The sequence below is a fragment of the Cynocephalus volans genome, chromosome 5 (genome assembly GCF_027409185.1).
Source record: "Cynocephalus volans isolate mCynVol1 chromosome 5, mCynVol1.pri, whole genome shotgun sequence".
NCBI lineage: Eukaryota > Metazoa > Chordata > Mammalia > Dermoptera > Cynocephalidae > Cynocephalus > Cynocephalus volans.
The window spans coordinates 9,114,223-9,128,888 of record NC_084464.1 but is presented as its reverse complement, the minus strand read 5'-3'; the positions used below and the strand labels follow the sequence as shown (position 1 = coordinate 9,128,888).

General features: G+C 37.8%; 1 pseudogene; it reads right to left on the bottom strand.

The window, feature by feature from the left end:
* Positions 1–13,171: 13,171 nt before the first annotated feature.
* LOC134378272 (calcium-binding protein 39-like) lies at positions 13,172–14,311 on the bottom strand (annotated as a pseudogene).
* Positions 14,312–14,666: the final 355 nt, after the last annotated feature.

Below are 14,666 nucleotides of genomic sequence, written 5' to 3'. Positions count from 1 at the left end.
AACATCACTTAATTCATGTTGCAAATTTGCAGTTCTGTATATAAGCCTTTAAATTAGCACATTCCTAAGGCCTGAGAGAAGTCAGTCTAGGATGATAATACTGAAAATAAGTATTAACCCTAATTAACTCAAGTGAATAAATTAAGTGATATGAAAATACTTTGATATCAATACTTAAAATACAAGTTACTATTATTGGTAATAAAAATAAGATATAGAACTTACTAACTATGCTTATGTGGAGGATGTTTTGAAAATGCATATGAATTTATAGTACAATAAAAATCAAAGACTCAAGTAAGTACATTTCATGAAATTATATTCTTTCTGAGAACAATTTCAGTGAATAGATTTATATTTCTTTCACCAGAGTTCAGAAAAATTCCAACCACTAGTATTGGACTCTAGGTCTTTTATTTCTTTAATGCACCAAAGGGAGTAAATCAAATGTGAAATATGGCCAAAGATAATTTTTGGAAAGGAAAACATCTCTTGGCAAGAAACTAACCTGGAATTTTCTTATTAATAAATGCCAAGTATGTTTGGTGGGCTGGATTATGTTGTGCAGGCTTTCCCATGGACCAACACCCAGGTTGAATATTCTTTTCTTGAATACATAAACATATGTGCACAAATTCTTTTTTGCCATTTTTTTTACTCAAAAGCTTTCAGAAGAAAGTCCCCCAAATAAAATATTGAATGTAGAAAAATTATTAAGAACACAAATGTGCTCATTTGTTTTATTTTCACCTGGCCTTAGCCCCTACTCATAATTCACATTGGTTTCAATTTAGTAAACATACAGCTGTGTTTAGTGTAAAGAATTAATAGCAACACAATTGGTAGAGAATAAGTGGCTGCTAGAGATCATTTCTTAATCACAAATCAGTTCTATGATTGCATGCTTAATCAGTAGTATTTCTCTGTTCAATTTAGAGGTTTTGCCTTGTGAGAAGAGATTTGTCATCAAACCAGTGAATTCTCCCCACCGATTTCACCATTTTATCTGGCATTGGGTTGATAAAAGATTTGGGCCATTGGATTGACAGGCCTTCAGTGACTTTTTGAATAACTAGTATTTAAAATAATTAAAATGTAGTTACTTTTATCTTAATCATTCTCCATCTGCCCTACCTCCGCCCCATAATTCCAAGCAGTAATTACTGTGCCCATATAATACTGGGTATGTACTGGTTTATATTCTCCAAATAAAACACTGGTGGCACATAATGTGACTACAAGACATATTTTTTGAAATTAGATGTATCCTGGCAAATTGGGGGCACATGAGATCTGTATGGCTGGCCCTTTCTAATAGTCATCATCACTGGGAAGATCCTTTTTGTGGTATCTTGGACCATTCCCATCTCCAGAAGTACATGTCAGTCCTACAGTAACTCCTCTCCCAATAATTGCCAATATATTTAGGTATGGACTTTCTTTCTCCTTAGTAACATAGCAACTAGATTTTAATCTTCACAAGCAACGAAAAGTAACTTAATTTTTTAAAAAGGAACAAGAAAAAGATTTTGGTTTAAAATCTGAATAATTTATAGAAAAGTTTCAATTATAAGATAGTAGTTTAAGTTTTATAATTGGAGGACCACACTGCATGATAGTGTTCAGTAGTTATTTTCATTTTTTTTTTTTTTTTTTACTTTTGAATATATTGAGACATCATGAATCTGAAGTTTGGAAAAGTTGGTGGTCTGTGGGTTTGTATACTGGCAGATGACTCTCCTCACCCTCTTGGTGAAATGAAGTTATTTATAACTGCTTCTCTAGTGTACTCTGTTTTTTGTTGAGTCCAACTTACTGTTTCCAAAGCTAAGTACAGTAAAAATGATGTAACTAAGTACAAACACTTTTTAGCAGAAGAATATACAGGAAACCAGCATTTATTTTAAAAGTTTTCTTTTTTCTAATTGGAAATGTCTTACTGTGCCTCTTTGAGCTATAACTTTTGATAATAAGTCCTAGTTCTGAGAACTTTTTCATCATGAACTAAGCCTCTTCTTGAACTAAACCACACATACATGCATTCATTTCTCCATAAAATTTTCATTGGAAAAAAAAAAACCCACAAAAAAACAGTCCATGGAGAATTCTAGCTTTGAGGAATGTGTTCCTGTTCTGTTTTTAAAATGCGATTACATAGAAGGAATCAGGAAAGTTATAAAACTAGCAAATGGAAGAATACAATATAAAGTAAATTTCTTAAAATGATCTTTTTCCAACTTTTTCTAAATTCAGCACTTATTTGACTAAAAATTACATGTTGGCAGAGGAGTTGATGCTATATAGTTATATAATTAGCTTCATTAGTTGATATGGGTCATGAAGTAGATGCCCTGTTCCAAGAAAGTTGGCTTCAAAACTCTAGGAGAAGCCTCTCGTGCCCTTGAGAATGAGGCTAAGCCCACATCGTGGATCTTATAACCTTATGTAGGTCTGAAAAGACAGTGGTATGACACACTGCTAAATCTGGGGTTTTGGTGATGGGCTTATCTGTGTTTGCACAGACTATGTATTAATAGTTTCATAATCTTCATCATCACAGCTGTTGGATCTCATCGTAGTTATAAACACCATGGCTCTGGAGTCAAGAATTCCTGAGTTTGAAGCCCAGCTTTTGTACTCACTAACAGTGTGGCCTTGAACAAGTTGCTTAATTGTTAATCATTCTCAGTTTTCTCTTCTTTAAACTAAGGATAATAACAAAAATATCAACCTCATAAATTTGTGAGCCTTGGGGTCACCTATGAAAAGCACTTAGCACAGTACTCCACACTAATAAGTATAAGACACTATAATAGTAAGCACTCAATAAATGTCAGATACTACAATAACAATTAATATTGTTGTTAATTGTTGTTATTCATGATCTTCTTCCTTCAATTTCCCATTGTATTCCTGACTATAACTTGGGTTTGATGGGTGTAATACAGACACCAAGAGTTGCATGAATGGAATGCTTCATTGTTTCCCTGTTCTGATTTAGGAAGATCTCCTAAGTGGTATTCCATAACCCACAGGCTGTGCTGTCATGTGAATGTCATCAGTGCTCAATGGTGGGCCTTGGTTTGGCCTTTTGAGTCCTTCACTTCTGTAATTCCTTCCCAAATTGCCATGCAAAATCAGGGTTGTAGAAGCTGGAATGGCTGACTCCTTTTATGGATTGACGTGAAATGCAACCAAAGATTCCCCCCTCCTTCTATTTTAAAAAAAAAATCTAAATTGTTTTCATATATCACTGTAATTCCTTTAGGTTATTTTATTTATTGTGATCTTACAAAGTCAGAATCTACATGGTCCAGTCTCTCAGTGTGGGGTCAAATTAACAGGTCAACAACCCAAAGTTCATTAAAAGAACACTGTTTGGATTTTTAAAACATTCCTGAAGGGGGATACTTACAAATCCCATTTTCTTCTCCCAATATATTTTTGGCTTGCATACTACAAATGCTACTCCCCTGTCTCCATCTCATATCAGTGAAAATTCCACCATTATCCCAAGCCCCTATGTCTCCTGTTCTTTCATCCTTTCCTTTCTTCTTGATTCTGTATCACATAAGAGTTAACTCTTGTTCTGGTAGAAGTCCTCTCCTCAGAAAGAGGTGGAATGAGAAGAATGAGCCAACCAAGTCATGCAGCAAATAACTAGCACCTGTAAATTCACTATCTTAGAATAGTTTGTCAGGAAACAGGAGGAAATACCTGGATCCTTGAGCACTGAGTCAGGCCTGTGTGGTATGAAAGGGCAGCAGCGGTCATGAAGGCACTCTGAAGATGGGGGGAGTTATACACGTAGGGTGCCCGCTCAGTAGTTCTTTAATGATTTTCACTTGTTCTCCAGTCAGCACTAGGCATGGTGTTTGCGTTTGATGGGACTGTAGGGAAGTACCTTCAGGTAGAGGAGCCTGGCTCTGCAAAGATTAGATGTGTTCATCAGTGATTCTCGATAAGAGTGAACTTTTTTGAAAAGTTGCACCTGCTTACACAGACAGGTGCTTGATCTCTGTTTACAGTTCACACATATAGAAGTTTACAGAATGACTCTTGGAAATACTTGTTTATGTAGGAACAATTAACATTGATATTGAGAGTGAATGATGTTTTTGACAGTAATCTTGGGCGATGTCTTCATTTTTCCATCCCTGGTCCTATATTTTGATTAGATCTTTAGTATTGCAGCAGCTTCCTACCCAGTGTCCTTGACCCCAGTCTTTTCAGTTTTCAATTCACTTAACACAATGCTGTTGGAATGATTTTTCTAAAATAAAACTGTGCTTATGGCACTTCTGTAGCTGCCTTTTCAGTACTGAGTGCATGTTGTCTACATTAATTAGTTTGGCATTCCAAGACACGCTGTAGTCTGGCCCTCATCTACCTTCCCTGCTGTTTTCACCCACTCACTTCTCTGCTCTCCAGAGCCCTCTGCTTCAACCAAAATGAACCCTGACCCCGTGTCTGCTTTCCCCACATTGTACCCTTCTTTATGCCCTTCCCTTCCCCACTCAACGCAGGAGCAGGCAGAGAGCAACAACACTTAGAGGGGAAAATCGGAACCCCCAGCCCACTTCTCTACCCCAAAGGCACCTGGCAGTAAGGGGCACTCCCTCCCGGGCACGAGCTCGCTCTCATCTCTGAAAGGCAAGTTTCTTTCAAAGCGTTAGCCACCTGTGTGAGGCGCTCCCCGTGGGAAAGGTGGCGTGGGAGAAGCGACAGCTCGGTCTCGTTGCTCGGGAGCTTTTCTTGGTCAGGCTGGTGGTTACAGTCCCTCCAGAGCGCAGCGCTTTCGGGATGCGGTGTCCGCTCTGCCCTCCTCCGTCGCTGGGATCTTAGTGCAATAGCCTCAAGACTGGGATGCTCCGCAGCCGGCTGCTGACGCCTCCCCAGTTAGCCCGGGCTGGGTGGAAGTGTTTGCACCAGAGTCTACTACTTCGTACAGGCCCTTTGGAGTATTCAGTCTGGGGATTCACATTTTTGCTACATAAAATACAGACTTCCCCAAAGATTTCCTTTATCGTCAAGGATAAAATCCCAGTGTTGCAGTCTCCAAAATGGTAAACCTCAAATAAAAAAACTGTATTTGTTCAGAACCATCAGCAACCAAGTTAATTTTAATCTTGTAAGTTACCGGATCCGAGTTCGGCCGCCGGCACCTCCTTGTCGCTCACACCCGAGTCCAGGGCCGGACCGCCCGCCAGAGCCTCCGGCCAGCATCGACTCCAGCCGCCCGGGCCCGGGGAGCCTCCGCTGCCGCGGCCGCAGCGGCGCTTTCGGCATCGCGGGCCCGGCCGCCCTGGGCGCCTCTGCTGCGGGCTCCGAAGCGGTCGCGCCGCCCGCCTCACCTCAGCCGCGGCCGCCCCGCTCGCGCGGGTCTTCAAACCGCCAGGGCGCAGCTCCCTGCCGGCCCGCGGGCCCCACGACCGCGGCGGAACGCCAGACAGCTCGGGGTGCTGCGGCCTCTCCGGCCACCTTGTGCCGTGCGTGTGGCGTCTCTCCCGTCTCCTCCCCCGCCCCACACACCACACAACGTGGCCTCTTCGCTGCGGCCTCTCCGGCCACCTTGTGCCGTGCGTGTGGCGTCTCTCGCGTCTCCTCTCTCGGCTTTACTACCTCCTCCTCCTCCTCTTCCCCCTCCTCCTCCTCCCCCTCCTCCCCCTCCCCCCTCCTCCCCCTCCTCCCCCTCCTCCCCCTCCTCCCCCTCCTCCCCCTCCCCCTCCCCCCTCCCCCTCCTCCCCCTCCCCTCCCCCTCCCCCCCTCCCCCCTCCCCCTCCTCCCCCTCCCCTCCCCCTCCTCCCCCTCCCCCGCCCCACACACCACACAACGTGGCCTCTTCGCTGCTGCGGTGACGGCTGCAGCGGCGGCCCTTGAAAATATTTTAGTTCGAAAGTTAAATATAATGAGTATTGTGAATAAAAATACATATCTTCTTTTATTTAATCATGTACTTGTAGAATAACTAGAAAAACTGTCTCATGCTAATTGAATGCACGGCCTCTTGTCTTCTTTCCTCTTGAAGGAAATCATAATAGAAGCTATTGCTTTAGGACATGATGAACATCTCAGCTAACTAAAAGGTATATCAGGTTTTGTATGACAGGTCATCTTTCTACAAGCAACCTTTTAGTTTTTTCCCCCTGTGTTCTTATAAAACCTTTTGTGTTGGCTTTTAATGATTGGTTTCTGAAAAACGTCAAAACGTTGATTCTCAGTTGGAAGTTTCTTGTTATAGGTTAATCATGATTGAACATCTGTGGTGTAGCATTTCTTTCCCTTTTTTGTTGTTGGTTATTTTTTCTTTTTCTTTTTCTTCTTGTGAAGGGCCCTTGGGACAGATGGCCCCTCACTGTTGATAGTTCCATTACCACGATCCCCCACAGCTTCAGAGGAGTGCGAAGAAAAGAAATTGCTTTCTTTGTCAAGGTGTTTTCAATTCAGTTCTCACCCATTAGCCCTGTTTGGTCAAGTTTGGAATTACTCTACCAGGTGATTGATGAGGGTTTTCATTTTATTATAATAGGTCTTGTTTAAAAGGAATAGAAGTAGCAAAATGATATATCTAACATGCTACCAATTATATTTTCTTAAGATTCTTCGATGTTCCATTTTCATTACCTTAGTTAGGATTTGCTAATATATGATCAGAAAGATTTTCTTCATTTTGAGTTGTGATGCTAGTTTTATATCATTCTTGGGAGAAACATTTAGAAAGGCTAGAATTATTCATTAAATTATTTTTTATGGATTGAGTTTCAAAATCACCAAAACTATTTTACATTTGGGGTATTTTGATTATCCAGATGACTCTTGAGAATGGAGATAATTGCAGTGGAATCATTGCATTAGATTTTACTTGCACCATTGCTTATGTTCATTTTTAGAACAAATGGGAAAATATCCCAAATTGCTTGCTTTTTCCTTTTAAACATATGTATTATGTAAAGCAACAAACAGAAGTGTGATCTCTATCTTTGTAACTGGTTATAAAGTAAAACATCTTGAACAATGTTTTCATTTCTGTGAGTTTTTGTATATGTAAGTCAAGCATATGATTAATGAAGAACTATTTAAATTCCAGATTGAGAGAATATTGCTATGACTACTATTAGTGGTTAATTTCCTTTTCTGGGTTTCCCACATACAGATTTACAAGCACTGTTCAGAGAAAACCTGTAGGGTTCAAACCATTGTTTTACAAAGAAATTTAAGCATTTAGTTTGCTGGAAATATCTTCCTGTAGCTAATTAAGAACATTTCTAGTCTCACGAATATACTTTAAACTACCGTCCAATGAATGAACAGTAAAATCAAAGTTCAACTACGTAGAGCAACTGGGTGTATTTGTGGCATGTGTTATATGCAGCAGCATATTTTAGAAAGAATGTCATGCTGGAAGCAGTGATACCTGGATTCTAGTACTGGCCTCAATAGTTAGGAGCTCCAGACACGGGATCCAGTACAACATTCCTAAGTCTGGATGGTGAAAAAGAGTCTTTAAGGTCCTTTCCCATTCAGAAAACTCTGAGATTCTATTTGTATATAATGAACCTTTTCTTGAAAATATCAAAAAAGTAAAAGAGAAAACAGGCTTTACGTGTTTTTATATTCATAGATAGCCTTTCTGTGCATTTATCCTTTCTGTTTCTCAAAGTGGAACTAATTGCTTAAATTCTATGAAAGTTCTAAGAAAGAAGAGCAAAACAATATTTCCTCACATATCTGAGATGGTAAGGTACAAAAAGACATCTGTCTTATTTAGATATGGACTGCCAATGTGTTTGTATATAGAGTACAGAGCTAGAGGGGATAATAGTCAGCATGTCTTTATGCACATATAACTACAAGGGTACTTCAAAAAGTTAGGGGAAAAATGGAATTAAAAGATAAATGTGAATCTTTCCATGAATTTTAGAAGTACCTTCATAGTTCCAGTGTAATAAAACACTCAATTAGGAAATGAAATTCTTCATTGGGGTATGGAAGTAGTATTATAGTATTAGCAGTATTTATTAGTACAAAAAGGGTTTTAAAAACATTTTGGTAGTGTTTTTCTTAATAAAATTATCTGCTACAGTTGCCATGGTTGATGTTTTTTCCTAGCATTATGAAGATATACCTGTTGTTTAATAAAATATTTATGTAATGAAGGGAATCTTGAATTATTCATTGTCTTATTTTAAACAATATTTACAGCCAACAAATATTAAATGCCTTAACATGTGGCACAGAACGCTAATCATTGTGAGAGATACGTAATCTATGCTATTAGTTCTCAAAGTGTGGTCCTTAGACCAGTCGCATCAGTATCACCTGGGAACTTGTTAGAACTGCAGTTTCTCAGACCCACCTAGACCTACTGAATCAGAAGTTCTGTGAGTGGGACCCAGTGATGTGTGTTTTGACAAGCTGTCTAGACATTGCTGTTGCATGCTAAAGTTTGAGAACTACTCAACTAGACCTTTAAAAATGGTCAAAATTCTGTATTATCATCTATATGTTAACTTTAAATAATGTGTAAAACATCTGATTATATGTTTTATCAAGATTAAATGTAGTCTGAATTTAAGACTTTTCAGGAATGAATTTGTTTTTATTTTCACTGATGCTTAGAGTCTTAAAGTTTGAAATGTTATGCATTTTATAATATTGTTTTTTTGTGGGGGGGGGGTGGATCAGTAGAGCATTTTATTACTATCTTGTCAGAAGGAGTGATATCTTTTCACCAATGCTGTAAATCTTTGTTTTGCTGGGGGGCATGCCAAGATACGTTATGATACTGAAAGGACAGGGTGCTGCAGGAGCACCTAATGAAATTTAACTTAATTTAGAGAGTCACCAAAGGACTTCGGAAGAAAAGGACATGTAAATTGACACAAGTTTGACAAGCAAAGGATGATTTGGTCTCTAAGGTGGGCCTGGGAGGACATTCTAGACTGGAGGAACAATAGGCATGAAGTCTTGACAGTTGTAAGAAGGCAGAATACATTTTAGAAATTGGAGGAAAAAAAAAACAAACCTTTGCTGCCAATAATCTAGAAATCAAATATGAAAGGAAGAATACATAACTCGATTTTGAGATAAATATAATCTTTTATTTTAAGAAGAGAGAATATTAAGTTAAATGGGCCAAAAATGTGTTAATAATTAAAAATTATTTAAAATAGGTGCTTCTTACATTTCCACTGAGAAAGCTGTAGTCTCTGACATTACCTAGGTGTATGACTAAGACAAACTCCTCATTGCTTTGGCCTTGATTTCCTCATATATAAAACTTCTTATTTTACAATTAGGTAAAATCAAGCATTGAAAGCTATGATAAAGCAAAATACTGATACTGTATGTTCTGTCTTTTCAAAAATATATACAGTTGTCTCTGAACTGAGATTTTACACGTGCATACTTTTAAAGACACTGTATATTTAATTCATCTTTGAATTCCACAGAATTAAGTAAATATTATTTACTTATGCAAATTGAAAAAGTTTTACCTGCATATTTTTGTAGTGTAGTAGAATCACACTAGTATTCTGACTTATTTTAATTTTGTTTGTAATGAAAAGCCAGAATATGTGAAATATCTGATTGAGAAGAAAAATAAAATATTGCTGAATTTATCTTACTTTACATTTAAAAAAAATACTTAGTCATGAATTTTGAATTCTTGTGATGGTGATATACAAATAATACTTTAAATATTCACCTCTCAAATTTGCTGATTTAATAAAAATTTGTATATTTTTCTTACTATACTGTAATATTCTCTTATTAAAATAAAAAGTTATATTTATGTCAAAATCGAGTTATGTATTCTTCCTTTCATATTTGATTTCTAGATTATAGGCTACAAAGTTTTTTAAAATTTTTTAAATTAAGATATGGAATCTCCTTTGAATTACTAGTAGACATTGGAAAGAGGAGCAGCACAGCATATATTAGTCATCACTGGCTACCGTGATTCCCACCAGCAGTTCTTATCCTTTCACCCATAAAATCAGCATAAAATTGACCTACCATTGCCAGATCAGATTGAGTATCTGGAAAATAATCCTCGGGGAACAGAAAATTCACCTTTACACAAAGGTGTGTAAAGTTGTTGAAAGGGATTATTTTTTGCAGAGCCCTGTTGTTTCTTCCTTTGCAGTACTTCTGAAAACTTGCTACAAAGATGTGTCAGAGGTGGTCTGAATCTAACCACATAGGCAGTAACTAAGTTCATCCACTTCAAAATATGGATGCATATGATTCTAATATTTTTGAGTGCTGAGGGGTAAAATTCATTTAATGGAAAGAAATAGGATATTTTCCACTGGGTGATTAAACCAGTAGATGCTATAGTCATGTACTCGTTGTCTCTTTGTGGGATAAACAGAGTACACAGACAAAAAATGGTAGAGTTAAGGGATGAGGATGAGTGAGACAGCGAAACGTACTTAGGCAAATGCTGCAAACAACAAGGGCCAACTGTAAGGGCCATGCACCAAGATCAGCGTCCTGGTGTTAAGACGTATGTAAGAAACTTGTCACAAACATTTTTTTCAAATGGTGACTACAAAGTTGAGGTTGTTTAAAAGGGATATTTTAATTTTATTGTTTTTCAGTTTTTTACACTTATTTCTGTGGGGGACAGTGTGTTGTTTCGATATATGCATATACTGTGCAATGACTCAATTTAGGGTAGGCAGCATCGTTTTGTTCTCGTCATCCACCACCTCTCCTCTTCTGCACCTCCCACCCCTCCTGGCCTCTGGTAACCAGTATTCTAGTCTCTACTTCTATGAGAACCACTTTTTCTTTTTAGATTCCACATGTGCAGAAGAATATTTGTAAATATTCACACTGAAACCCCGTAATTCCCTTATTTATGAGAAAGGACTATTCTACATTTCTGCATGCTGACTTATTTATATGGCCATTATATTTATCAGGATAATAACTTTTATTTACTATTTTATGAAGATTGCATTATACACTTGTTATGAGATTCAAATCTCAACAGCCATTTTGGTAATGTCACATAAATGTATGCACATTTTTTCCAATTGGGAATGTCATTATCCATAAGACATTAATGTCTGAGTATTTTTAGGTGTTGTATAATGCATTTCACGTTTCATCTTAGAAAGTGATGAATACATTTTGTTTTATATGAGGACATAATCATTTACATGAAGAAACAATCACTTAATATTACCTTCATAAATTTGTAATGCATTATTCTCATATACAATGTTTTAAATAATTTATTAATTTATATGGAAACTATTCCCTAATAAGTAAAAAGTTAAAAAAAATTTTTTTCTTTATTTTTACTGAATCAAAATTGATTATCTGTATTTTTGGTGTTCAACATTGAGATATGTCGATCAAATCAATATTACTAGCATATATATTGTTAGAAATCATAATTATTCTTTATGCCCCTGTCCAATCTCTCCCCATCCCCCTTTCCCTCCTCCCACCCCCCTCTAATCATCCTAGATTTCTTCTCTCCCTCTGAAAGAATAATGGTTACTCTGTTGATTTGCTGTCCAAATGATCTGTCCAATGCTGAGAGGTGTGATCAGGTCCCCCCATACTATCATAGAGCAGATGCCTCTTCCATGTCTCTGAAATGGGCTCGGTGGACAGAGACATCCTCCTCCTTTCTTTATGTCTGCTGGTGACTCTCCTTGTGTCAACTCACTCCAGTGGCTGGTGGACCATCTGATGATGGTTGTGGCTTCTAGCTGCCTTAGCGGCAGCCATGGCTATCGTCGTGGCTGTGGTGGACCACCCACATGGAGGAGATGTTTTTGGCATGCTCCTTGGGGCTGGCAGTGTGCCTGGCTGTGGAGAGAGCCTAATCCCTGGCTCCTTACCCCTGGTCCCTGGGCAGGCCCTGAGGTGCTGGCGCAGGGTGCCTGGTTGTGGGAGGGGGATCCGGTCCCCTTCTCCATGCCCTGGTTCTCTGGACGGGCCCTGAGGCATTGGCAAGGTGTGCCCGGTTGTGGGAGTGGGGTCCAGTCCCCTTATCCATGCCCTGGGTACCTGGACAGGCTAAAAAGTTTAATTGTAGAAAACATGCTTTCTTTTCTTTTAAAATTAAAATATTTGAAAAAAATTCTGTTGAGCATAAGTAAAAACACAAGAGGAGCCAGCTCATGCTAAAAATGTTCCTAGACACTTATTGAGTTTTGAAATTAAAATTTTTGAAATTATGCATCTTTGGATTGTACTTTTAAAAAAGCAGTATAGAATAGTAGAAATAATGGAACAGACCTGTAATTTTTCACTGATTGGGTACATAAAGCGATATATGTATACGTTTTTGGTGGCTGACCTGTACAGGATCTGAACCTTTGACCTTGGTGTTATCCACCATGAAGTGGCATTTTTGATCCACCAAGTCCTTTAACTTGTAGTGGAGTTACAACCCTATCATATCAGTGGTAGTAATCACTCATATTAGGCCTTTCAGAGGTTTTATCAGAAGTAATACTAATCCATTTTATCCTGTCTTTTAAAAACATATTTGATGTATTCAGAAGTTTCTTTTTGACAGAATTAAAAAGTAAATACATGACCAAAACATTTACTGGTGCTAATTAAGACTGAGAACTATGTATATACTAAGTAGAAAAGAAGTTTTATAAGAAGTAATGAAAATGAAAAGCCAGTGTGAATCTTATAAAACAATGTTGATTTATATACATCAATTACTAGGTATAACATTTGAAAAATTTCTCTGAAGTACTCTGCAAATATCAATTATATTTTAAATAAGCTGCCTTATATCTAACTATGAACTTATCTATTATTTTAAAAAATGATTTTAAAATTGCAAATATGGGATTTTAAAACTGATATAAAGCAGCAAACATTACACTTTTTATAAATTAATTGGGATTTAAATGGAAATTTAAGGTGTATTTTGGTCTAGTTCTTGAGGGCTATAATATATGTGATTACATATTTATCATGTTTATATTTTTATTTTTAAATTAAAACCAGTTTTTTTTGTAAGTGTAGTTAAAATTGAAAATTCAAAGTTCAGTATCTTAAAATCTAAGGTATATAAATAAAAAATGGAGATGCTGAAAGAATTAAAGATTTTTTTTTTTTGGATTAAAATGAATATATTGTTCTAGGTTCATTTTTTTCCATTCAAATGTTTATATTCCATCTACCCAAAAAAATTAATTGAGAAAAAACAGGCACCTCCAAAGCCTTCCCAAGAATGATGACTTTTTGAAATGACACTTATTGGACAAATTGGATGAATGAGACGAATGACTGTGGCATGAAACAGTGAGACCTTCAAGGTTTTTTTCAAGTCTCGGATTTGTTTAATCAAGTAGTTCTTCTCGTCAGTGAACTGCTCGTCATCCGTCCTCTCCTTTTGGAAGCTGCTCAGAAACTCAATGAGTTTGGGTTGATTTTTAAATAGAATTTCCACAATAGGCTGCGTTTTGTGAGGACTGGCCACGAATACCTTAAAAACGTGAAAGTCTTCAAACTGGATGTTGGGACGCTTATCTCGAAGGAGGTTCATAGTCAGTTTCAGGTTCTCTGGCTTGCTGATATACTTGTCATAATGACAAGTTATGGCGGTCTAGGATCAGTTCACCTAGCAGCTTTAAAGATTGTCTCTTAGTCACATAATTCTCAGACTGAAGCAGTTCTCATAGTCTTCGAAAATAGTGTCATAATTTTGTTCTAAGAAGTCTGCTACCAACATTTTATGTCTTGTTAGTAAATCCTTGAAAGCAGCAAAGGCATCTGAAGCAATATCAAATGCTGACAACTCCACATACTTAAAGAAATCTCTGAATTGATCAGAAAAGAGGATGATTTTGGCAAGTGGTTCAGGTCGAATCCATTCTCTCAGCATAATCCCACAACGTAAGGCAGTCTGTGGGGCTTCGTATCCCTTGAGGAGCATAAACAGGAGATGAGGATGAGCACTGATGTACTCCACAGTAGGACTCCGAGGGCCTATCTGTCTTCTCAGGCTGTTGTTAAATGTCTGGGTCACATCTTCTTTTCCCTCAAAGTCTATCAGCTGCAGGTCAGCTCTCAGTGTCACCAGCAGCCCACTACTGTAGAGTTCTTGTGCTAGCTGAGCCACTGCTTCTGTTGGGGGTTCCTTGTCATTTGTACCACAAAGAATTTCTTTTATTGCTTGCAGTGATTTTGACACTTCTTCTGAAGCCTTGTCTGTCTTTTTATCTTGCTTTTCCAAAATGGCCATGTTGTCTTTCAGAATTTTCACAGTTTCTGCTGGATTTTTCTGTGATTTACTAAACAGAGGCATTTTTTTCATGTATAGAAATTTCTTCTTCCAACATGGAATGCTTAGAAGCTGTGTATCATTTGCAAATCTGTTCTCAGCCTTCCCCAAAGCCACTAATCAACACGGCTTACTTGTCTCCTTTCGTATGTTGCTCTTGATGAAGAACACATAAACCACTGATTTGGGGTCTGCATCTTTATTTTCTGAGCAGCAACTACAGGTTTAAATAGAACACTTAGCTCCTGAAGTTCTTTCTCCTCAATATTTGATGTATATCCGTAGGAAACATCTGCGCCACCACTCCCGAAATAATGATTTTTAACCACATGATCAAGTTCTTAATTTCATCTGTTCCTATTCTGAAGGTCATTAAAACCTTTAAAAG